This window comes from Gouania willdenowi, chromosome 7 (assembly GCF_900634775.1).
Source record: "Gouania willdenowi chromosome 7, fGouWil2.1, whole genome shotgun sequence".
Classification (NCBI taxonomy): Eukaryota; Metazoa; Chordata; class Actinopteri; order Blenniiformes; family Gobiesocidae; genus Gouania; species Gouania willdenowi.
In genome coordinates this window covers 36,566,502-36,591,623 of record NC_041050.1, presented here as the reverse complement: position 1 = coordinate 36,591,623, position 25,122 = coordinate 36,566,502, and the positions used below count along the sequence as shown (strand labels likewise).

Here is a 25,122-nt window from a genome sequence, read left to right as displayed (position 1 = left end):
ATGCAAAGCACTAAAGTCAACAGCTTAGAGCGACTGAACAACAGTTATTTTAGTACAGTTTGTTTTATCCAATCACAACTACTGCACTAAAGCTGAGGGAAATCAGAAAAGCCTCCAGCACTCACCACTCACAGGCCTCATCAATAAGTCAGGAGGAGCCCCACCCTCATATACAGTAGATATGTGGAAGAACAGAAGACAGGCAGTATGAGGTGCTTTAGTACACAAATGACACTTTTCATTATTTTTATCACTGAAAAATGTCAAATATCATTAAAAAAATAAAATAAAATACATGTAACATCATATTAATCAAATGTAAAGCTGTAATAATTAGAGTCGTGTGGTTGAGGCATGAGAAAATAACATTCCTTAGCAAATAGTCTGGTGTTTCATTAGAATCGTGAATTTGAAGGGATTGAGATATACATCTGAATTGAAGCAATTGAATTGTAACGTAGTTGAAAGAATATGTTGCTGTTGTAATCGTAATTGAATTGTAACTGAGTACAGGCAATTGACTTTGTAATTGTAACTGGAAATGAAAATTCTATAAAAACTGTCAATCATAATTTTAACGCAAAGCTGGGGAACGATGTTACAGTTCTGTGAACAGTACACATCTGTAGTTAATAATTATTCAAATATGTTTCATATCAAGCTTTCCCACATTTTACCATTTAAAATAAACTGTAATCAATGTCAATTACATTTTAATTAAACGCAAAACCAGGGAACAGTGTTACAGTTCTATGGATTATACATATGTAATTAACATGAAATAAAATAGGTTTCATATCAAGTTTTCCTGTACATTTTGAAAAACCTTTTATTTTATACAGATGCCTTTGTGGAAAATAAATGAAGTTCCAATTGTGTAAGATTCAAGATTTGTCATTTTGGCGAAATATAGAAATTATTTCTCAATTTCCGTGTTTCATGGTGTGTTGTGTAGTTTTGAAATAGTTTTAGTTTAGTTTTAATTACTATTCACTTGTTCTAGTAAGTTTAAACAACAACAACAACAGCAACAAAAATGTATTCCATACCATTTTGTACTGGTAAATGTGTTAATTGTAATTATTGATTAGATTATATTAGATAAACTATATTCATTACTTGGGGAAGCTCCTGCAGGGAAATTTAATTTCTAGCAGTATTACAGGAAAAAAAAAAAAAGAAAAGCAGGAAACAGAGTTGAAATAATATATGAATACAGAATAGAGAGAATATACAAAAAATTATATATATACAGTATATATATATATATTTATACAAAAAGAAAGACATAAACAAGGTATCGTGATATATCATGATACCTTGCTTATCGCGATATATATTGTATCGTGAATCGTCTCGTCACATAAGTGGCAATGCACACCACTATATTATATGATATACTGTAAAATTGCTTTTATCCTTTAAGATGTTCACATAAACGTGGAGAAAATTATCTGCTTTGTATTCATTCACGTGTTTTTGGACATTGGGCGTATTTACCTTTTTCTTTTTTTGTATTTTTCTGTCTTATAATGTATTGCACTGTTTTTCATTATTCTGTTTTTATTGTAACGTGTTCTTGGGTGGCCTGAAATGTGCTTTTAAATTAAATTAATTATTATTATCATTACTATTATTATTGAAGTAAACGTAGTTAACAAAATACAGAAATTATTTGTCAATTTTCGTGTTTTATTGGGTGTTGTGTAGTTTTGGAATTGTTTTGACGGGAAATGACCAGTACCTGGCAACAAAAGCGCTGACAAATGCTCTTTCAGAGCTCACAAATGATTAAAAATGATTGAAATGTCTACATTAGTGTGATTACAGTTGAGCTTTTGCAGGTAGAAACCGTGTTGTAGGTGTATTTCGGTGTTACCAAAGATGGCAGTATACCATACTATTTCCTGGTGTGCGGAGTGGTCGCCGACCGGCCCACCGCCGTACGTTGTGACGCTGCCGTAACGTGGGGTTTCCCAGCGCTGAGTGCAGGGTTACCGCGCCCATCTGTGCTGTTTGATGGCCGCAGGAAGAAGCCGCTGAGTCCCGCTGCTGAAGGCTGAAAAAACAGGGACGACGACGGAAAGGGCTCGACTTTTTCTCGGGGCTTTTTTTGTTTGAGGAGGAGTTTGCACCGACACGGAGGAGTGCTGAAGCGGGACTGTGAATCTTTTATTGGGTCCGAGTGAACGCCGTGTCGTCTTGTCTGTGTGCCGGTGTGTGTGTGTCCTGTCCCCCCCCATCGGCGGGTCAGAAACTGGGTTCGGGGAGTGCCGCTCATCGCTGGCTGAACGAGCTAAACCTGGGCCGAGACACAGCTGAGACTTTGCTCCTTCCAGTCAATGTGATATAAACTGCGGATACACTCAAGTGATAGCGGGTAAGCATTTTTAATTCCTATTTTATATTGAGAGATTCAGGAAATGCGTGAAGAACCGAATGGGTTAAACCGGGCTGAGTGGCCCCACCGGTGCACTTAATGCTATCATTAGCCCCCATGTTTGGTGGTTATTGCAACCAATATATATTTTTTATCTGAAGATACTTGACGCCTCGTTATGTATTTGGGTGAAATCAGTCACATTAGTGTTCATATATAACGGCCCTGTCGGCGAGCTAAGGGTTAATGTTCACTGCTAATGCTAATTAGCATGTTAGCCACCAGTACCCCCTCCTCCAAAGTACGAATATAACCAACTATAAACACAATTCAGTCCTGCATTAATTAGGTTAATAATAAGCAGAACATTAAAACTGCGATGGAGCGTTTAACTTAATTTCATACAAAAGATTTTTTTGGGCGTTTAAACGGAAAACATTCCACACACATTCAGCCTTTGGTCGATTAACCCCTGTCAGCGCCAACACTATCTGCAACTTCTGGACTCGATTTAAACGTGGACGCACATGATTTTTTTAAAGACAGATTTTTCCAGAAGAAGTGCAGTTAGCTTGGATTAAAGGTATAGTGTTAAAAAGATGGCCACTCCAACCTCCACCCCCACTGCTCGGTATCTAGTCCGTGTAAGTTAGCCAGCAGGGGCCACAGCCTACTGGCAAAAAAAAAAAAAAAAAAAAAAAATGGCTCCCAGCAAATCACTGGTGCAGTGTTGTTATTACAGGAGGAAACGTTACATTTTGGTCATTTATTCAAAATACATGCGGTTGATTGCATGGGCTAATAATTTACATTGGTGCAGTTTGCATTTGCTTTGCAAATAAGCAGCAACAGCTTGTGTTGTTGTAAAGAAACACTGGTATTAGTGTTTGCCTGGGTGTGGGTTCTTGTTATATCAAAGTTTGGCAAATACTTTACATGCAAGAGCCTTTATTTGAAGTGTAAAGGTTATCTGGATTAATTGGTGGATGTTTTACCAGTCTGAAATGTTCTGTTTTTTTATTTTTGTTTACTGTGACATTTACCGATAGAGCTGAAACTAGAGAACTAATCGATCACAGTGGTTTGCACATCTGTAATGTAGTTTGAATAAATGACAAGAATAGAACGATGAGAATCGCCAACTCTAGGATCATTGTTGCTAAACCGTCGACCTGTATTTAAACTAACACCGTTTACCGGTGTAAAGACGGGGATTGTTGTAATTGGATAGAGACGATCTGTTTATGTGGATCGTGGCGGGTGTTCCGGGGCAGGTTGTCGCCCCACCGGGCCGCTGTACCGCACCGCTCCCCGGTGAGCCGGATCTCGGTTTGCCTACATTAAACCATGCAAACACGGTGATCTCCTGGGTTGAATGAGGAATGGTTCGATATGTCGTATTTAGAGGCGTTCAGCAGCGGGTAGGGCGTCCTGTCGCAGGAAAATGTCGCTGCTTCACCGAGTGCTAACCGGTAGGGCCCTCACGCTGCATCTGAACCGCTGTCGGCTGTATGTTATCGATTTCTAGTTATTTAAAGGAAGTGTCGGCAGTCCCCCCTCCTCCCAAACAGAGCTGGACGCATGTATTTGCTCACAGAGCTGGATTCATTTTGCCGTATGCGCCCCCTCCCTCCGCCTCCTCAGATGAATGGGTTCCTGTATTCAGGGCCCAAGCAGCTGCAATGAACAAGATGGCGTTCAAAGCCTTTTTTTTTTTTTTTCCATCACCGCCTTTTCTCAGACAGAGGCAGGCAGCTGCCCAGCATCGGATGGATTCAGCTTTGGCAAAGGATAAATCTCTGTTTGTTTTTTTGTTTTTTTTTCATCATACCCTAGAAAATGCTCGGAATGCGTTTATGTTAGGAATCTGGTCAATGCATCAAAGAATTCCTGGTCAGATCAATTCAATGTGTGTTACCTCACAGGACAACATGGTGGGGAGGTGTAGTACATCTGTTTTTGTATGACATCACAGTTTATTTCAGTGGTAATGTATTCTATGAGAGTAATTAGTATTTCAAATAACCTTTACATAAAGCAGTGGTTCCCAAGCTGGGATATGTGTAGGCCTAGGGGTACTTGAACACCTCTCAGGAGGTACACATTTGTCAGTTTATCTTTTAACATTATAGATTTTTTAAAAAAAATTTTTACATGCACATGCTTTTTTTCTCTCTCATCTCATCAATAACAATTTGTGGCACAAGTAGTTAAAATAAAACAAAAAGTGAAGTTCAAATTCTAAAACAAGCAAAACATCAGAAATAAATGAATAAAAATACCTAAATTCTAGGTTCATGTTGGACGAGACAGGAAAGAGTTTAGAAGAGCCTGCAGACACAAATAAGGGGTACTTGCGTTTAGGGGTGTCCCGGTCCAATGTCAGCCTGAAAACGAATATCGGATTCAAATTTCCACATTTCCGATTTTTTTTCCCAATTCACTTTTTAGTTTTTCTATTCAATTGTAGAGTACTGTTGATATTATGTTGAAAGTTAAAATAATGTAACCAATTGGTTAATAATAATTGGGTCAGTTTTTCTCATACCTGCTGTTGTTGACTATTGGTCTCTGTTTGAGTAACATCACTTGATCAAACCTTTTCTAACATTCTACTCTATAAAATAAGTAATAATAATTTTTTTATCAAAGAAAAGAGAGAGACAAAAAGTATGTATGATTCATGCTGATATCGGATCAATATCGGCCGATATGCAAGGCTGCAATATCGGTATCATATCAGAAATGAAAAAGTTGTATCGGGACATCCCTACTTGCGTTAAAAAAATGAAGGCTTAGGGGTACATGGGGCAATAAAGTTTGGGAAACACTGATCTAAGACATAAAGCTAGGGCTGGGCGATATAGACAAAAATTCATATCTCGATATTTTTTCCTTAAAATATCGATATACAATACAAATCTTGATGTTTTTATGTCAAGAGTCTTACCATAAAGACAATTCTTGGTCAAATTTGCTCACACATTTATTAACAAACAGTTGCACAATATGTTTCACTTTTGGCTTTTTCTCCAAGAGGGGACAGCACGTGTGAGTGAGTTCTGTAGTGTGGCTTGTTTAGGGGAAGGTCTGGGTTTGGACGCACTAAGAAATCCATCAAACTGTGCTTTTTACGGTGTTCTGAGAAGTAGCAAAAGCAGCGACTGCTAAAATGAGTATTTTAATCCAAAATAAGATATAAAATAAAAATATTTCGATATAGGTGATATTGTAATTTTCTATATCACCACAATGGTAAAACTAAATATATCTTGAATATCGAAATATTGCCCAGGCCTACATAAAGCATGATGTAATTTCTATTATTCCCCGGTGAGTACATTATTTATATTAAATGTTAATATTTTTTTCATCGTTCCCCAAAAAATGCTCGGAACGCGTTGGTATTAGGGCCATGGACACCTGACAACACGGTGGGGAGGTGTTGTACATCTGTGTTTTTTGTATGACATCACAGTTTATTTCAGTGGTAATGTATTGTATATGAGTAATTATTATTTACAAATTAATTGTCAAATAAAATAACCTTTATCTAAGGCATAAAGCATGAAATAATGTCTATCACTGCCCGGGTGAGTTAATCATTTTTTTTATTAAGTTTTACAATTAGAACCTAACCCTACATATGCATACTCCCAGATTTCATGTTGTATTTAAATGCACTGTTTATTAGGGGTGTGCATTGCCTCAAGATGTGTACAGTTTTCTATTAAAATTACAATATAGCCTATATCAGTATGTTCTTATTTTATATCTTGTTTTATATTAAAATACTGATTTTGCTAAGTGCGTCCTAACCCAGAACTTCCCCTAAACAAGCCAATCTACAGAACACACTCACACGTGCTGTCTGTTAGATGATAAAAAGCTCAAAGTGGCACATATTGTGTAGCCGTTTGTTAATAAATGGGCCTGTGTAGCATTTTGCATCAGCAAATTTAACCCAGAATTTTCTTTCTAGTAAGACTTTGAGTTAAAAATTTCAATATTGTTATCGTATATCGCCATTTTGAGAACAAATATTGAGATATGAGTTTTGGTCCGTATCGTCCAGCTCTAGCATTGCCATGATTCGCATGTCACTATACGATATATCCCGATGCTTAACAATATGATATACATTGTGATATATTGCAATATCAATAATTACAAATTTCACCTTTACAAGTACAAGCAAGTATGAAATACAATTTGTAAAAAAAATAAATAAAACTTGCAAAAACAAGTAAATGGTAACTTACTGTAATTCAAGTACCAATATCAAAAACAAGTGGTATGTTTATCAAACTGTCAAATTATTTTCCAAAAAGTTTAAGTTTTGTTTCTACAACAAATTTTGGTTCTAGTAAATTCTTAAATAAGTAACCACTAGGGATGTAACGATTCACTCAACTCCCGATACGATTCGATTCACGATACTGGGTTCACGATACGATTCTCTCACGATTTATTTTACGAAATGGGACTGTAGACAATTTTTTTTTGGGGAAAAAAACTAGAAAATACTGTACTATTTTCCTTTTATTTTTCATTGTCAAAAGAATTCCTTGATAAACAATTCAAAACAATGCAATTTAACTAAAAATAAATCTTGAATGAAATAAATAGTTATAATACAAATGAAAATGAAGCCTATTAATTTAAATTCTGGTTCTATAATAAACAATGCAAAACTGCATAATAGTTGTTTTTCTTTTTAAAAGTGCAACTGAAAATGTATTTTGTGCCTTAACAATTGGACTTTAAAAAAAAAACCGTGATTACACTGATTTACGTCATATTTGTTTGGACCAGCAGAGGGCACTGGTAATACAGTGGTCGGTTGGCATGCAGATATCTTGCAGTGAAGGAGAGAAGCTATGCTAGCAGACAGAGCTAATAGAAAAACGTGACTTTTACAGATATTAAAGTAATATTACAGATATTCTTTTGGTGCTTAAGGGGTAATGAATCATTTATTAACATATTTAAGAGTAGAAGGCGGCCAGAAAGAAAGTGTTAGCAGACTCCGCCCGCCGCCTACACCTGTGGATAGCGCCCTCTGCTGGTTAAAAAAAGTACTGCGATTCAATTTTCAAAAAATTGAAATCAACCGTAATACCTATGAATCGATTTTTAACTGCCTTACGATTAATCGTTACATCCCTAGTAACCACATACATCTATAAAAGTGTCTAGTATGTTTTATGAAAATAAAGTGCAAGATAACTTCCATCTAAAATACATTGAGGAGTGAGGTAGCTTAACAAGGTCTGATGTGGTTCACTGACACCGGGTGTATACGTGCTATTTATTTGTCAGCGCAATTACATTTTCTTCTTTAAAAACATGATTAAAAAAATAGATTTTGGATTTTTTTTTTTGGATCGATACAATAATCGCACTGTAAAATATTGCGATATATTGTTGAATCGATTGTTTTCTTACACCCTGATCTTGAAGGTCCACATACAGGTACATGTATCATTCTGTTTAAACTTATCACATGTGAAATTCTGTTTATTGACGTGTTTTTATTTCCATTGTTAGGATGATTTGTGGCTGCTGAGTTCACTGCAAAATACCAGAAGAAACATGTTGACAGGTCCTTGAAACTACTTAGTATTTCAGAAGCTGGTTAGCCAATATTCAACTGTGCAACAGCAATGTTAAAGAAGGTGTTCAGCAACACTGCTGGTGTTTGTTAGCTTTGGCTGTGACATGATGACCAGCAGCCATTTCTAAAAAACATTTTAGTTGATGCCTGTTTGACTGTCAGTAGTCAGTGGTGCGTGTCTGAGACTGAGTCTGTGCACATTTGAGCTCATCATTATGAGTGTCACCACCAGATAATGACCATGTGTTTGACATCTGAATCATTAGTCTTTGACACCAGGTCTTTGTTTTAAAACTGGGATTGTTATCCTGTTGATGGCCATTTGCCCCGTTTAATCTGTAAATGTATGATGTGAATGGGATTATATTCTTACTCCACGGATTTCACTCTTGAGGATTATGTGGCTTTACGCAGTGATAGTGCTGATTTATTTTTCTCTCTGACATGATTATACGTAAAGTTCCTAGTGCTGAAAGTGCATCTGAACAAGCAATCTTAACTCAGTCCCCAGCCTGGCCTACAATACAGCATTATTTATATTATGGTAAATAACAAAAGTATGTTTAATTTTATCACTACATTGTATCAAGTTCATACATAGTTTGTTGCATTTACTGACACTGACACAATCAAACCTTGTTCAGGATGTAGTACCAGTATCATAGCTAAATGTGCAAAAGTTGCCAAAAGCCTCATTTACCATTTAATCTCAGTTTAATTTAAAATAATACACATGTAATAACATTTATTTATATAGCACTTTTCAAAAGACATGTTACAAAGTGCTATAAGGCAGCTATACATTAGAAAATAAAAGATATAAAGTTTTGGTCAGAGATTAAAACAGGTTAGAAGTTACTAAAAAGCAAGAAAGGCTCTCTGATAAAAGTATGTATTAAGTGTTAATTTATTTTTATAAGTTCAGATTTTTTTTACCTATAATTTTTCTATATTTTTATTATTCTTTACACAAGATTTGAAAATAAGCAAACAGACTTGAAGCTACTCTGAAGCCAAAATGCATCGGTATGGAAATGTGTGCATTAACACAAATGTTGGTATCATTAGTTTTCAAAAAAATTTTAATGAAATTATTTGGCACTGCATGATTTAGAAAAAAGAAGTACTTTTCTTGTCTCACAAAAATAGGGATACACCTTTTTTTCCTGCTTTATTTCAATTCATGTTCTAGAGAAATTAAAACTATACCTCTTGACATTTGTCATAATACTTAATCACCATTTTCCAACTTTTTTAAAGATATCAAAAAGGTTGTGGATGTATTGTGATCCATAAATTAAAAGCACAATTAAGTGGTAGTTAAATCTGTTATTGTAGGATGTACTCTTTTTCACCAACACCAACCAGCAGACCCCTGGATGACCCTGAAAAGGATGGATGGATATTTCTCACCAAGAACTAGTTTTTGCTGCAGGGTCCCATGCTTCCTTTAGGTCCTGCTATTGTCTGACAAAGTGAGCAGCACTGGACCATGTCCCCATGGCAGACCCTGTGGGTGGTGGGTTCACAAGTCTTCCAACACATGGCCCTCTAATGTTGCCCTATCAGGCTGGGACGAGTTGGTATACCAGGACTCTACACAAACTTTTCCAGTGGTGGCACTGGTGTGACCAGCTCTCTCAACAGGGGTTGGGGCGGTAAGGGGTTTACAGCATAGCCATTCATGCTGATGAATAGTTGACTTAACTAGCGTACCATAGTTTTTAGGGATGTAGCGATTAATCGTAAGGCAGTTAAAAATTGATTCATAGGTATCACGGTTGAGATCGATTTTCTGAAAATTGAATCGCAGTACTTTTTTTAACCAGCAGAGGGCTATCCACAAGTGTAGGCGGCGGGCGGAGTCTGCTAATACTTTCTTTCTGGCCGCCTTCTACTCTTAAATATGTTAATAAATGATTCATTACCCCTTTAGCACCGAAAGAATATCTGTAATATTACGTGAACACCTGTAAAGTCACGTTTTTCTATTAGCTCTGTCTGCTAGCATAGCTTCTCTTCTTCACTGCAAGATATCTGCATGCCAACCGACCACTGTATTACCAGCACCCTCTGCTGGTCCAAACAAATACGACGTAAATCATTGCAATCACGGTTTTTTTTTTTTAAAGTCCAATTGTTAAGGCACAAAATACATTTTCAGTTGCACTTTTAAAAGAAAAACAACTATTATGCAGTTTTGCATTGTTTATTATAGAACCAGAATTTAAATTAATAGGCTTCATTTTCATTTGTATTATAACTATTTATTTCATTCAAGATTTATTTTTAGTTAAATTGCATTGTTTTGAATTGTTTATCAAGGAATTCTTTTGACAATGAAAAATAAAAGGAAAATAGTACAGTATTTTCTAGTTTTTTTCCCCAAAAAAAAAATTTGTCTACAGTCCCATTTTGTAAAATAAATCGTGAGAGAATCGTATCGTGAATCGAATCGTATCGGGAGTTGAGTGAATCGTTACATCCCTAATAGTTTTGTATGAACTAAAGACTGACAGTGACTCGAGATATATTTGCAAAATATTTTAGTGTTGATATTAAATTTTTAACAGGCCATTTCTTTTAGGCAGTGGCTATCCGTACGGTTGCCGTATAAATATACCGACATTCTATTCGTATGCAGCGCCCCTCATTGGGCAGTTTAGGTCACGTGACTAAGACTAAATCTAACTGTAAACCTAACCTAAATTGTTGCGATATAGGGTTATAACCTAACCCTAAGACTCTACGTACGTGTACTTGAGTAAACTTACCAATAGCACCGGGGGTTGTCCATACGGTAACCGTACAAATAGACACTTTCTTTGTTTTAGATAATTTTACAAGAAGATGTAACAATTTTTTTCTGAATAACAGCAAAGCATAACAACAGGTATCATACATTCTGTTTTTTTTATTTTGCAGAAATACTGTACTTAAATTAACTTAACAGTAGCATCTGCATTGCTTCACCCCATGGAATTCATTTCAGAGGGGTCAGCTCTTATAGTGGGGTCTCCTGGCCCTCTTCCCCTGGGCTGGGAGAACCACAGCTGAACATCTGGCCTGGCATCATAGTCCATCAGTTCTGGACCTCAATGCTGATTCTGATGAGGTCTTTCACTGTACCAGTGTAAGACTGACCCTTGCTGCACGTGTACGCTCTATCACTCCCCTCGGTGCGTTTCTCTTTATCCCAGGTCCGATAAGCGCGCTCCAGTACTCCGCTCAGCACGCTCTACCCCGTCCCACGTCCGCTAGGCGTGCCCCCCATGTGCTCTGTTGCTATGCGTGCCTGGACTCCCTATTTCCTCCCGCACACACCTAAAAAATACTTGCATATGCAACCGATTTGATTGTAGTCGCGAGCCCTGTATACGTTACATGGGCTACCTGGACACAAGCATCGGCCCTTGGTCTGGTTTCTGTAATCCAAGAAGAATATATGGAAAAGCACTGAAACCTGCGTTGTCTAGAAAAGAATAGTTCACTTAAACTTACCTAAAGAAGGCAATATTACACAATCTCTTGCGTATGGATGTGCAATACATCCTGATGAAATTGTTTAAGATGTTTTGCAAGAAGATGAGTGTGAGCTGAAATATAGAATATACAGAAAAACTGTTGCTCAAACTTGAAATGGCAGTAAAAACAAGGAAAATCCCTCAAAAAATGAAACCACTGATGGCTTAAAATATACGGAATTGACACAATTACAACTAGATATATATTCAATATTGTTTTATTAGACCCCAAAAATCCCTTATTGGTCGGACTCTCAAAATGACTACATGTTTTGTTGATGTTATGTCTGACACCACTCTGAGCCCCTTAGGTTGATCTCAACTAGTTACCTCGAGCTGTAACTTTAGCTGCATAAACCCTAGCATATACTCACATGTTAACTGATGATTTACTGTGTAATTTATGGTGTAATGTAGTAATTTTAGTGTAATATAAAATGTAGCTCTACTTACCTCAAATCTTGTATCTTTTTGTGATTTGCTAATTCCATTGCTTCAAATTGCAATTTTGATATCAAAATGATTACTGTAATTTGATCAGTTTATTTAAAAAAAAAAAAAAATGATAGTGATTCTCAGTTGAACTCTGTAGAAAGTTAGGACTTGAGGTAGAATAGGGTTAAAAATAAATAGGTTTATTGTAACCCTTGTGGGGTGGGCGATATGGAAAGTATTTCATGTCACAATTTATTATTAAAAAACCACATTCAAGATGCTATCACAGTTTTTTCATTAAAGGTTCAAACATACTTAGGTGGACACCCGCAAAACGGAGTACGCCAGGTCAATTAAATGTAAAGTCCAGATTTCATGACCGTGTGAACTTCTCCGCGTAGTTGGTGTCCCTCAGAACACTGCCCGGCATTGTATCGACCTGCATTAAATGTAACATCGACCAGTATTTCACCCTCCTGGTTAAACAGAGCAGGAGAGGAGAGGCTGGCAGACAAGCTACGACTGTAGCGACACCTTTAAAACACGTCCCAGGAGTACAAGGACTACAGAGAAGCTCTAAGATTCGTGGGACATGTAGGATTTTCCATTTTCATTTTCTTCCAAGTTTTGATATTGAAATGTGTTGAAAAAGCGCCAAGGAAACCCTATTCCTGCAAATACACAAAACAGAACGTGGCGTACCTGGTCATATGACGTTAGGGTACCTGGTTGCATACCCATTTCTCTCAGAGAAAACAGGACGCGGTATGTGAAGACAGAAGAGGAGAATGAGACATTTCTAAGCATTATACTTAAAAAATTATTACTGCTATATTAGACTTGAAATAACAAAGGAATAGAGTGTTATAAGGAGGTTTGGAGAGTCCGTCTTTCTGCAGTGAAGCCTCGCGGACCGAGAATTCACGGGAGTTACAAGGCTCCTGCATAAACGGCGTTCTATGGAAACACATTCAAAGCGCAATTACACTTTGTCAAAATTTTGAAATATCACTTTTATTTCGTGAGAATCTGTTATGGAAACCCAGCTATAGACGCAGGCGGTAGAGATAGCGGATCACGGAGCAGTTACGCATCCAGTGGAAATTCGGTGTAAGCCATTGTGCGTGACACCACAATGGAGACTTTTCCTGGTGGTACGTCCATCATTGTACCTTCATTACCTACAAGATGTGAACGCATTTCGACTGTTGTTCATGCTTTAATAATTGTGAGGTGAAATATCTCAATATTGCCGAATCGATTTTTTTTTCTTCCTCCACACTTAGTATACTCTGTCATATTGCAGTTTCTGCTTGATTTTGTTTGAATAAATTTAAATCGTAATAATCACCATAAATGTAAAATGATTGCCATGTACGTTTTAGGAAGAGATTTCAGTTTGTTTTCTTTTATCAAGGTGCGAATTAGACCTTCTGTTATTGTCTTAGATTTTCCCCAGGATCAACCTTAAAAAATGAGAAACTACATCAAACTTTGCTCACTCTGCTAACGTGTGTGTAGTTTGACTGTAGCTGCTGTTATGTATGCATAACTTCAGTCACCACAGACCTAGAGGTGTTTGCCAATGTTTACAATAGTCAAAGCCAGAGTGGCAGAAGGGCCGCTTAGTGACCCACAGCACGCCTGTCATCACATATTGTTAAAGCCCAGCAAAAGCTCATCTTGCTCTGCTTTCAGCACACCGCTTTAAAGACTGAGAGTTAACGAGAGCAGCTGGTCACACTCTGCTGCCACAAGGAAAATAAATGTGATCAAACCCAAAAAAACTTAGCTTAGTGTGAAAGACGGACAGTATTCCAACTTATCTTCCTCTTTAAAGCAAGAAAGGCCCCAGTCACTTGAGCATAAAAGTGGGCCTGCTGTCATGTGACACTTCACACACACTTGTTCCTCTCTTGGAAGCATAGTGAGAAAACACAGGAGGAGGGGGGTGGAGGATTTTTATTGCAATCAAAGGAGAGTATTTTGTGTCGTAAATAAAGTCATGCTTTTGGCTTTGGGCTAGCCTGACCTTTCATACTGTTTTTCAGGCTTTAAAACAAAATCTCACTCATTCATTTCCCTTTATAAAAAGACGATTGTACAGCTGTCCCAAGCACAAAATGTACTGTGTATGTGGCAGTACATGACTGTTTCATCCTAAAGTATTTACACATTTTTATTGATCACTAGTAACATTACAGTAAGTATTATCAGATAGATGCTTTTTTTTTGTGCAGATAGTTGCTTTTTTTGTTGTTGCTTGTTTTTACATTCAACTTTTCCACCAAATGCTTTAGTGACACCGAGCTCTGTCACGTTGTCGTGCACAACATCATGGAATGTTTCGCTAATCAATCAATTAAACTCCACAGTCAGTGCCATTGATGTTACATGTCCTATCGTCATAAAATCTGTGCACTTACAAAGGACATTTATTCTGACATTAACTGTGTGTTAGAAAACAAACAAAAACCACAAATTTGGTCTTTGAACTCTTAAAGATAATCCTTTTTTGTTTATTTTCAGTGTTTGTTGTCTGCTGATATTTTTTCCCCTGAGTGCACAACAAGCCAACTGTGTCAGCTGGCAATATGACGGAATCTTCATGAGGCTTTAAAAAAAAAAAACCTAGTCAACTTTGTCTGATTCTTGGTTTGATAATATTCTGAGTCAAAATCAAAGTATTTTTGATTTCTTTCAAAATCAGTTGTCCCGTTAAAACAGCAATAAAAAGGATTTTTTAATTTTTTTTTTATTTTGATATTTTGAGATGCACTATTTTGAAGAAATGTCTTATTTGTGGTTGTTTTTAAGATTAGAAACACACTAGTAGTTGTAGGTCTTATTTGTATCAAGAGTATTGAATAAAAATATTTTAATCAAATATTTTTTCATGCTGAAGTTTCATTATGAATAGTTACTCAAGCTATAGGTCCTTGACAAATAAATACTCACACTGTATAGACACGCTTTTAAAATTTAAATGAGGTATCATGAGGGAGCCGCAGTAATATTGGAACTGTAATGGACACGTGGGCGCCCCCAACTCATTAGTTTTATATGATTCTATTGTTTTATTTAGTTTTAATGTTTTTGTTAAGAATATGAAGTAGAAATTGTGGAAATTGCCATATTGGTCAATTTGTCACACTTTCTGGTCATTCTGTCATCCGTTTTTTGGTGAAAAATAGCATGTACATGCGTGGTATTGTTCCATTGTGGCATTTTTGTGTCACGGTTGGACCTGATTTTAAATAAAAAGTGAGAAAGAAAAAGTAACGCATCAGATCGTTTTTTTCTGCGTCATTGTGATTTTTCTGTTTCAGGACGTACTTTTTTTTATTGATTCCCTCTCTGAAGCATTCAACTTAATTTATGCAATTACAATGCCTTGATGTTAGTATGGTTGGTACACAGTCAGAGTCATAAATGCAATGCTATTAATAATAGGCATAATTCTTTCTTTCGGTATTTCCGTTTTTGGCCTTGGCTATCTTGTTTTCAGTTTTGGCCAGGAATTGTCATTTTGGTGCATCTTAAAAAAAAGTGTACTAGATTTCTCTTTGTTTGCACATCATTTTGTGACTGTGAAATGCTATTAGGCATAATGTTGTTATCTCAGACATTTGCACCTTTTGCTGAGTGCTACAGTATATTGTGATCAGGGCAATGCCAGCTTGTGCATCTTCACTAGTCGCCTCAGGGTTTTGCCCTAGTTTCAGTGAAGCAAAATGGGTTACAGTGCTCGAGGCTCCTCACTTTAAGCTTAGTTTTTCTTCTTTGGACACATTAGAATTTAATGTCAACCTTCTGTTTAAAACATATTGAACTTTTCTAAACTTTTTGGCCACCACTTGATAGGCAACAGAATTGTCCAGTATATTTAAGTGCTTTTACAGACAAAACAATTGCACTTCAGTGTCTGAAACAGCATTTTCAATAATATTATAGTTGCCTAAACACAACTAAAGGATGAGTACAGCATAACTTGCTTATTTAAATCAAATTCCTTCAGGGATCTGTAGCTTTATCTGGCAATAGACGCATTCTGGCAATAGAATCACAATGTCCAAAACGGATGTTAGTGAGATGGGGCATTTTTGGGCTTTAAAAAGAAACAAATTTTCCTGTTCTTTTGTTGGTACCAAATCCAATACTAGTCAGTCAGGGAGATGCCCATTGCCCACTACTACTAAGATTGTCTTGAAAATGACAGTGAGATTGAATGAAGCTTTTAAAAGATGTCCAGGAGCTATCCTCCTCTTTCTGCTCTCCCTGCATCATTGGCCCTCTTGTTCCTGCCTCCTTTTCGTGCCCTGGTTGTGTTTCAGCTACATTTGTCATGCATCACTTCCCAACAGCACTTAGGCAGACCCTCACCCACCCACCAGACCAAAAGAAAACACACATACACACACACACCGCGTATGAAACTAGTAAGATTCATACGGTTCACTAAAACAGTGGTTCTCAAACTTTTCAGCCCACAACCCCCAAAATAAAGGTTCTAGAGAGTGGGGACCCCCAAATTAGCTGAAGGTGGTTGAACACAGACATGAACATTAAAGAACAGTCATGTGGAGACAGGGCCATCTATAAGTAGATAAAAAGGAGAGCTTATTTGGGTCCATCCATAAAGTCAGCAAAATGATGGTCAATTGTTCTATGAATCTGTGATAACCACATTTATTTATTCATCTGAATAATATCCACTATTATCCAGGAAGTTGATTATTATTTGGGAGATAGTATCTACCTATAAAAGCAAGGGAGGTCTGTGTGTGGATGTGTGTGTGTGGAGCAAATATCTCCCAGACGTGGTGCGAGTTCGACCTGAAACTTGGTCAACGGGTTCCAGATACCGCAAGTGTGTGTAACTGTTATTTTGGAGTAATTTGGTCATTTCCAAATGTTTATTTTAATTTTATTTCACTTCTGGACGGCCCCGAAATGAAACCTATTCAGCTTTTGACCTCCGGGTGTGAGGGGGCGCTAGCGCACCATCTATATTTATTTCACAGCACAGCTCACTTCCGGTGTGTGCGTGAGCTCCTGTGGACTTCTCTTTTCTCTTTTGAGGATAAATACTTTTTTACTGTTCTGTATTTGGTGATGACATTTCGAAACGTTTATTTTCATGTTAGTTTGACCGTTCGCTATTTAGACCGGACAGACCTCACCCGGAAGTTGTTGACGGCAATGGCTGCTGTGTTGAAAGCTGCACATTTCTCAGCAGCGCTGGTGTTCGAGAGAACCAAGGGAGGAGATTTGTCTCTCTCTCTCTCTCTCTCTCTCTCCCTCTCCCTCTCCCTCTCTCTGTGTGTGTGTGTGTGACCACCATTTAGTCCGGTTACAGTCTGTGTCACGACAACCGTCCATTGGGTGGTAGTTACTGCAATGCTGAGTCAGATCAGTAAACGATGCTACATATAGTGAAGCCCACCTGATGAAAATAGATACGTTTAGTGAAAGTTAGGCAGGCAGAGACACACTAAACAACAACAAAAAATATGAAAATAAGTCAAAATACACAAAACTAAATATTTATACAAAAATTACACAAAAGACAACACAGAAAAATACACCAAATGACAACAAAAACATGAAAATGTCTCAAAATACACTAAACTAAATACATACATTACAATACTGTACATTACAGAAAAAAATATAGAAACGAGTTAAAAAAAAAACAACACATTTATTATGTGCATGTCTCATAGAATTAAACCAGGGAAATTGCAGACTCTATTTTACTTTGCACCTGCAAATATACCACTTTATAATGCTACAGAGTATGTTGTTATTATTATGCCCATAATTGACAACTCTTCTTAAGTTCTCACTATATGAAAACATACTTCCGACGGGCACTGTACTAGTATAGTTAAAGATGTAAATCCTTGTATTAATCAAAAGTTGCAAATTAGAGAGGCCAGAAATGGACAGAAAAGGTGGTAAAAAGGGTTCAAAGTGTCTATTGGTAAGTGGCAGAAAAATGTAGGAGCAATTGCAGTAGTTTAAACTGGCAAATAATTGGCATGTGGGCACAAATCATCAGTGTGGTTAAATTGGCAAAAATAAGCATGAAATGTGTAGAAAAAGCATTGGAATTTGATAGGGATGTAACGATTCACTCAACTCCCGATACGATTCGATTCACGATACTGGGTTCACGATACGATTTTCTCACGATTTATTTTACAAAATGGGAATGTTGACAAATGACTGAAAAATATTCCTTTATTTTTTTGGGGAAAATACTATACTATTTTCCTTTTATTTTTCATTGTCAAAATAATCCCTTGATAAACTATTCAAAATGATGCAATTTAACTAAAAATAAATCTTGAATGAAATAAATAAAGGAATAATACAAATGAAGAAGCCTATTAATTTAAATTCTGGTTCTATAATAAACAATTCAAAACTGCGTAATAGTTCTTTTTCTTTTTAAAAGTGCAACTGAAAATGTATTTTGTGCCTTAACAATTGGACTTTTAAAAAAAAAAAACAAAAAAAAAACCCAGTCATTTTACTGTATTTACGTCAGATATTTGTTTAGACCAGCAGAGGGCGCTGGTAACCCAGTGGTCGGTTGGCATGCAGTTATTCCACCAGTGAAGAAGAGAAGCTATGCTAGCAGACAGAGTTAATAGAAAAACCTGACTTTTACAGATATTCACGTAATATTACAGATATTCTTTCGGTGCTAAAGGAGTAAAGAATCATTTATGAGCATGTTTAACAGTAAATGGCGGCCAGAAAGAAAATAGTAGCAGATTCCGCCCGTCACGTCCGCTTCTGGAAGGATTAATATATAGCGCCCTCTGCTGGTTAAAAAAAGTACTGCGATTCAATTTTCAGAGCATCGATGTGAACCGTGGTACCTATGAATCGATTTTTAACTGCCTTACAATTAATCGTTACATCCCTAGAATTTGATGGAAACGTGAGAGAAATAGGAGTAAGGTAGCAAAACGCATTTATTAAAATAAATAAAAATTAAAGGCATCTGGCGACCCCCTCCCAGTATCTCACGACCCCAAGGTTGAGAACCCCTGCACTAAAAGATGATCAGAAATCTAATGTTCATCAGGAATATTAAGGTTTTTCTCATTTACATTTAAAATTTTGCCCTTTGCCATTTTCATAAAGTTAAACTTTTAGACAGAAAAAAAAATCTAACATAGTTACTTGTTTCCATATCATACAATCTTGCACCCTACTGTAGGTCAGCACAGCTTGTTGTTCTGAACTGCTAGCTGGTAAATTAGGCTTTTCTTGACTGAATAATGAGTTTTGGTAGGTAGTAGAACTAGTCACTGGTTAAGCTGTCACTGCCTTTCAGACCAGAGATGCTGAGCTAATGCATCAATTTGCTTAACTTAAGTGAAACAACGCAGGAGTGGAGGAATGCTCTTAAATATTGCAGCGTTTTCTTCCACCCAGTGATGGAAAAATAAATGATGTGCTCTCACTTCTCCAGAGTGGTTTTCTGAAAGCTGTTCTCATTGCATCGGAACCCTTTGTAAGCCAGAAATAGTTGTTTTTGAGTCATTTTCTATTTTCCCAGCCCGTCTGTGTGCTTCTCCAAAAACGTCTGAAAGATAAAGAAAAAAACAAAATCACTCTCAGTGCAAACTTCCGCCAAGTTTCAAATCTTTTTTGTGAGATACTGGCAATAATCTGAATCAGTGATCCTGACCATGGTACCAGGATCATTCACACTGTAAAGGCTTGTGAGAAGTTTCTATCTCCATTAATAACAACACACCTAGAGCTGGGCAATATGGACGAAAATTCATACCTCAATATTTTTTCTCAAAATGGCGACATACAATACAAATCTCGATATTCCTAACTTGCAAGAAAGACACCCCCATTTATTTTGTTGTTCAAAATTGCGATGAACTACGCAATCTGGATGAAACTCTGTGGTGATGTTTAGGAGAATACTAATCTGGATTCCCTCCAAAATTTGATGGAAATTTCCGTAGCGTAAAGTCTATCTTCGTTAATAATATGTCAAAATCCGTCACATACTTTTGACATAACCATGATAACAGACAAAAAAACAAACCTATAAATTAACGCCAATAAAAATATTAGTATGACCCCCCCCCACCCCCGGTGGAGGTAATGATGACTTGTGATGGCATGACTGTATCATCTCATTGTGTTTAAAATACAATTTTCAATTCTTGTTCTCTCATTTTTGTTTTTTTTCACCAACCTCATTGGATCTGAGCTACCCTATCATCTGAAATTCAATAAAATACCATTATTCACATTTATAGGTCTGAACTTTGCACATCTACTGTATATAACTTCGCTATGATTCTTTTGTAGGGGTGTGCATGGCCAGTATCAACTATCAAAAACAAGTGGTATGTTTATATTCATCTGTCAAAGTAAATTTTTCAAAAAAGTTTAACTCTTGCTTCTACAACAGATTTTGTCTCTGTTAAGTTCGTAAATTGATTTTTTTTTTTTTTTTAAAGTAATCACATACAGGTCCATGTATAAAAGTGCCCAGTATGTTTTATGTAAATAAAGTGGCACTTATGGACCGGATGTTTATGTGCAATGCATATTTTAGTGCAATTAAATGTTTTTTTCCGTTAAAAACATTTTTTGGATAATTTTTTGGATCGATATGATAATCGCATGGTGAAATATCGCGATATATCCCAAATAGATTTTTTTCTTACACCCTTATTCTTCTGAGAACTTTGTGAGAAAGTGTTTTCATGTCCAATACTGTATGTCTCATCATATTCTCAATCGTCATATTTACTTTCTTGTGTTGAGTCAGTACTTATTATTTGTTTACCAATGTTAGTTCTAATCAAAGCCTGAAGAAGCTAATTTGGTTTGAAGTGTACATACTACTCATACTGCTCATCCACGCTCTTCTGTCCCTTTAGTAATTTTAATCTTTGTAAATGTCTGTTAGTGTGAGCCTGTCTGTCAGCTTGTGTAACCTGTTACTGTAATGCAGCTGACTTAGCAGCTTAGCAGCTTCAAGCCTGGTTGGTCATAAGGAATCAGTGGTTGTAGTGGAGGGAAATCAGTGAAAAGTAAAGTGTATACAGTGGTTGTTGCCATATCCGCCTCATGTTTGGACGAAAAGGGGAAGAGACGATGAGCCGTTAGGGCGACGCCCTTTGGAAAGGAAATGCCTGTTAAGAAAATCTGCATGCTTTAGTAGGTGAAGCACTAGCATTATCATCTGCACAATGGCTGTTCCATTAGAGTTTCAGAGCGTTTAAGAGAGAGTTTTAGTGGGTCAGTTTTTATGGGTTCATTCAAACAAATGTCAAGTCAACACAATTGTTTATAATGTAAAAATAATAAGTATTTTTGTTCATATTTAACATGAAGTAGTGTTAAGATGAAGGCTGTATTAGAGGAGAACCAAGGGCTGCTTGATTATAGAAAGAATAATCACGTTTTTTTAGTCATAATTAAAATCACGATTATTTGTCATTCAAAAAGTTATTTTTTTTTTGTATAAAACAATGTAAAATATATTCTTTAAGCATAAATAAAATTCTTCGAACACTAAAATCAAGTATGTTTACTTTTGTACAAAACAAAACACTTCTTGCACGTGATGCGCCTATATCATTAAACCCAAAGTGATTCCTTATCAGAGAATTGAACTTGTTTTGTTTTTTACGAAGCGTTTTTGCTGTTCTTCTCCTGCCATGTTTCAAGACCGCTAGCAACAACTTTCCTTGTGTTGGCCTGCATGCTAGCTTTAGCTTTGATAGGGGCGGGGCTTAGGAGCTTGCATACACGAGCATTAAACAACTCAAAGTTAGTATTGATCGTTTTTTTCTCGTGTGTGCCAAGCTTTATTCTTTGTAGATAATCTAAATCGTGGAAGTTTGTTTTATTTAGCAAATAAAACGTATGTAGAATTAAAAAATAAATAAATAAATTTTTTTTTTTATGTTTTTGTTAGTTTTGGAATCGTAATCGAATTTCGATTATGTAGCATGATTTTCATCAAAACAGGAAAGTGCAAGGCTGTAATTTGTACTCATTGTTAATACATTAACAACCTGCAATTGCATATCAAGCAGTGTCTCAGAAAGTACAGCTTTGATTTTTTTTCCTGAACTTGTAATTATTAAGAAAATTAATGAACCAAACAATCTCATGTTTAAAAAGTTTTAAGAAAAAAAGAAAAGAAAAATGTGAACATTCTAAATCAGGGGCTTCAAACTCATTTTAGTTCAGGGGCCAAATACGGAACAGCTTAATCTAAAGTGGGCCACAGATTTTCTGCAGGAAAATGAGTAATTTCAACGTTACGTTATGTATACATAAAATTTTAAATATGTAAGAAACAACAATATCCAAGCAGTAAGTGACAGATATCAGTCCCAACAGGATCTTCACTTTAGTATTTATAGTTTTTGTGACCAATTTTTATTTAATAAAGGGAAATATTATTTAATATTTTTAGGAAAATTTAAGGATTTTGTATGATTTTTGAGTTTTTTTCAACGGTCATAATGAGGTATAAGCACTAGGAAAACTGTGAGCACCTGCAAATATTGTTACTTTCGTTTTCTCTGTCATTTTAATTTTTCCTGCGGGCCAAATTGGATGCTTCAAAGGCTCCCGGGACTTGAGTTTGACACATACTGTATGGTCTAAATGAATGTCCTGAGTACTTTTCTTTCATTCTGCAGAGCTTCATGAGTGTATGGAGTGTTACATTCAAGGTCCGTGTGACTGTAGGAATTAATTATTTTCATGTCGGACCTGAACTGTATCTAGCTGAGTACCGTGTCCACCTTTTGGACTTAAAGTGGATCATTTGAATAACCCAGGTCTCCTCTGCTACTGGTTTTATGGTTTGTGTCATGAAGGAAATCCACTATGATGTCACTGTGTGTTTGAAGCACTGAGCTCAGTGAGATGGAAGGAAGACAGGATGAAACCTGCCAGAAGGCTCAGGGTGGGGCAGCTGGTATCCAAGCAGGGAGGGAGTCAATTATTTACACCCACTATTCCTATAGTACCTTTACAACACAAGCAACCACATCAGCCCCATATAAGAAATGTTACAGTTACATGTTACTCAAACACAAAATGGTAGAACTGTCAATAATAATATGCTATATTCACAAAAATCAGCAACTGCTGTAAGTTACTGATTCTTTAGTAGGTGATTAAAAATGTAAGGCATTTCTCAATCGATCAAATGTGTTTTGATGAATGTCATGATTTGGTTTTAATCCTGGACTGGCATGAGTTGTTACTCTTTTTTTTTTTTGCACTTTACATTGGAAAAATTGGTCTTATTTATGTTAGTGTTTATTATTTACTCGAGTTGTAAAGGTTATACCCAGCATGGACCCACATTTTTTTGGGTTTGTTTTTCCTTTACAAAAATATTATGCAACTGTCTTATCCGACAGCACACTAAAACTCTAAAGTTCTTCTCTTTTGTTGTTCAGAAAAAGCTGAAAGTGTGTTGTGGTCGATTTTGACCTTTAAAAACATTGTATCGTGTTATTTTTTGTTTTTTGTTGAATTATCAAAACCCGCTGGAGGAAGGAGACACAAGGTCCAGTGAGAATGTGATGGCAGTGCCAGGAGTGTGCTAGTATGATTTTTACATTTAATATATATATATATATATATATATATATATATATACATACACAGGGAACATACAAAGCCAATATTTAAACAGCAGAAATTTTTAAAAGTACAATGTACAAAGCTCATTTAAAAATCGTACCCACAAGACTGGACAAAAAATGAAGCATTGAGAGAAAGCAATTACAACTTGTGAAGAATAGAGATATTCGAAAAACCCAAATTGAGAACAGTGACAGAAAAAAGGTGCATTTCAGTTCAGGGTCAGACTATGGAACACTATAGAATGACGTCCAAATTATCAAGATCACCTAATATGTTCAAAAAGAATGTGAAATGTATTATGTTGAAGAAATATGAGACAGGAGTGTAACTGTATTGTGCTTTTAAATGAGATGCGACAATGAGTTTGTTGCAGTTTGTTTAATGTAATTCATCTTTGCTTTCTTTCTTTTTTTCAATGTGGAGAAGAAATAAATGAGTTTGAAAGTCTTGAATGAAATAAGTAAACAAACGAACAAAGGGATGGATGGGCCAAAGATCTGAAAACAAAGTAAGAATAGGTTATTTCGTTCATTTCTAAATAATGGAAAGCTGTAGTATTTTTATTTATTTATTTTTTTTTTTATCAAGGGGTTAATTAGCTGCTCCCCTTCCAATTGCCCTCTGCTTGTTCAGTCTCATTAGTCTAATCTGGCTCTGTCCTCCAGCTTGCCTCTCTTGCCTCTATCCCCTCGTGCACCAGGACATCTCGCTGCCTTCTTCACTCCTCCTTATATAATAAAGGCCATTTGTCCTCCCAAGGTATCACCAGCTTTGATTCATGTTGGGTTGTGCATGTAGATTTATTTAGTTATGGTGGATATAAAACTGTTTCATTTACTATAAAGGGTTTGTTTTTATCCTTTTATGCCAATGTCATTTATTCATTACTTATTGCAAGAACGCTATTGTACATGTAAGGAAGTGTGTTTGTTACAAGCATGCGTAAAGGATGCTTGAGTGTAAACGTTTAACTGTGTAGACGTCCACACTCCACTGCCAAAACACTAGTCCAATTTTTTATATCAATGACGCAATAAATGAACAGCAGTATGCATTTTAAATAATGTAAGTATGATATATGTAAAGCAACATATGAAAAACATACCCACAACAAGAACATTTTTATTTAGGCTTGGAACAAGTATTTGTATAGCACCGCTTTTTCATACACAAGGTTATTCAGCGTGCTTTATATTATTCAAGAAGTGCAGTAGAAAACATTAAACATTTTAAGAAATTAAGAAATTATACAAAACTTTCATTCTAAGGCTGTGCAATTAACCAAAATTCTATTACGATTTTTATTATTACACTCATTGATTACAAAAATAACTTAATAAAAAAAAATATTTCGAATAAAAAAAAAATATATTGTTTGAATGTATAGAGATCATATTTTAGGGAAAAAACAGTTTTGTCGAAATACAGATTCTTATTCTTTTGTTTAAATTGTAAAGATTTCTTTTAAACTAATTTATTTTGTTCTTATAACC

The 25,122-nt window shown here is 36.1% G+C and overlaps 1 protein-coding gene across 1 annotated transcript in view; it reads left to right on the top strand.

Annotated features, from left to right (window-relative positions):
* Window positions 1-1,978: 1,978 nt before the first annotated feature.
* Window positions 1,979-25,122, top strand: part of LOC114467706 (guanine nucleotide-binding protein G(I)/G(S)/G(T) subunit beta-1) — a 49,877-nt gene continuing 26,733 nt past the window's right edge. The window contains exon 1 of the mRNA XM_028454212.1: window positions 1,979-2,380. The gene's annotated coding sequence lies outside the window, so the exon portion shown is untranslated. The remainder of the gene's footprint in view (window positions 2,381-25,122) is intronic.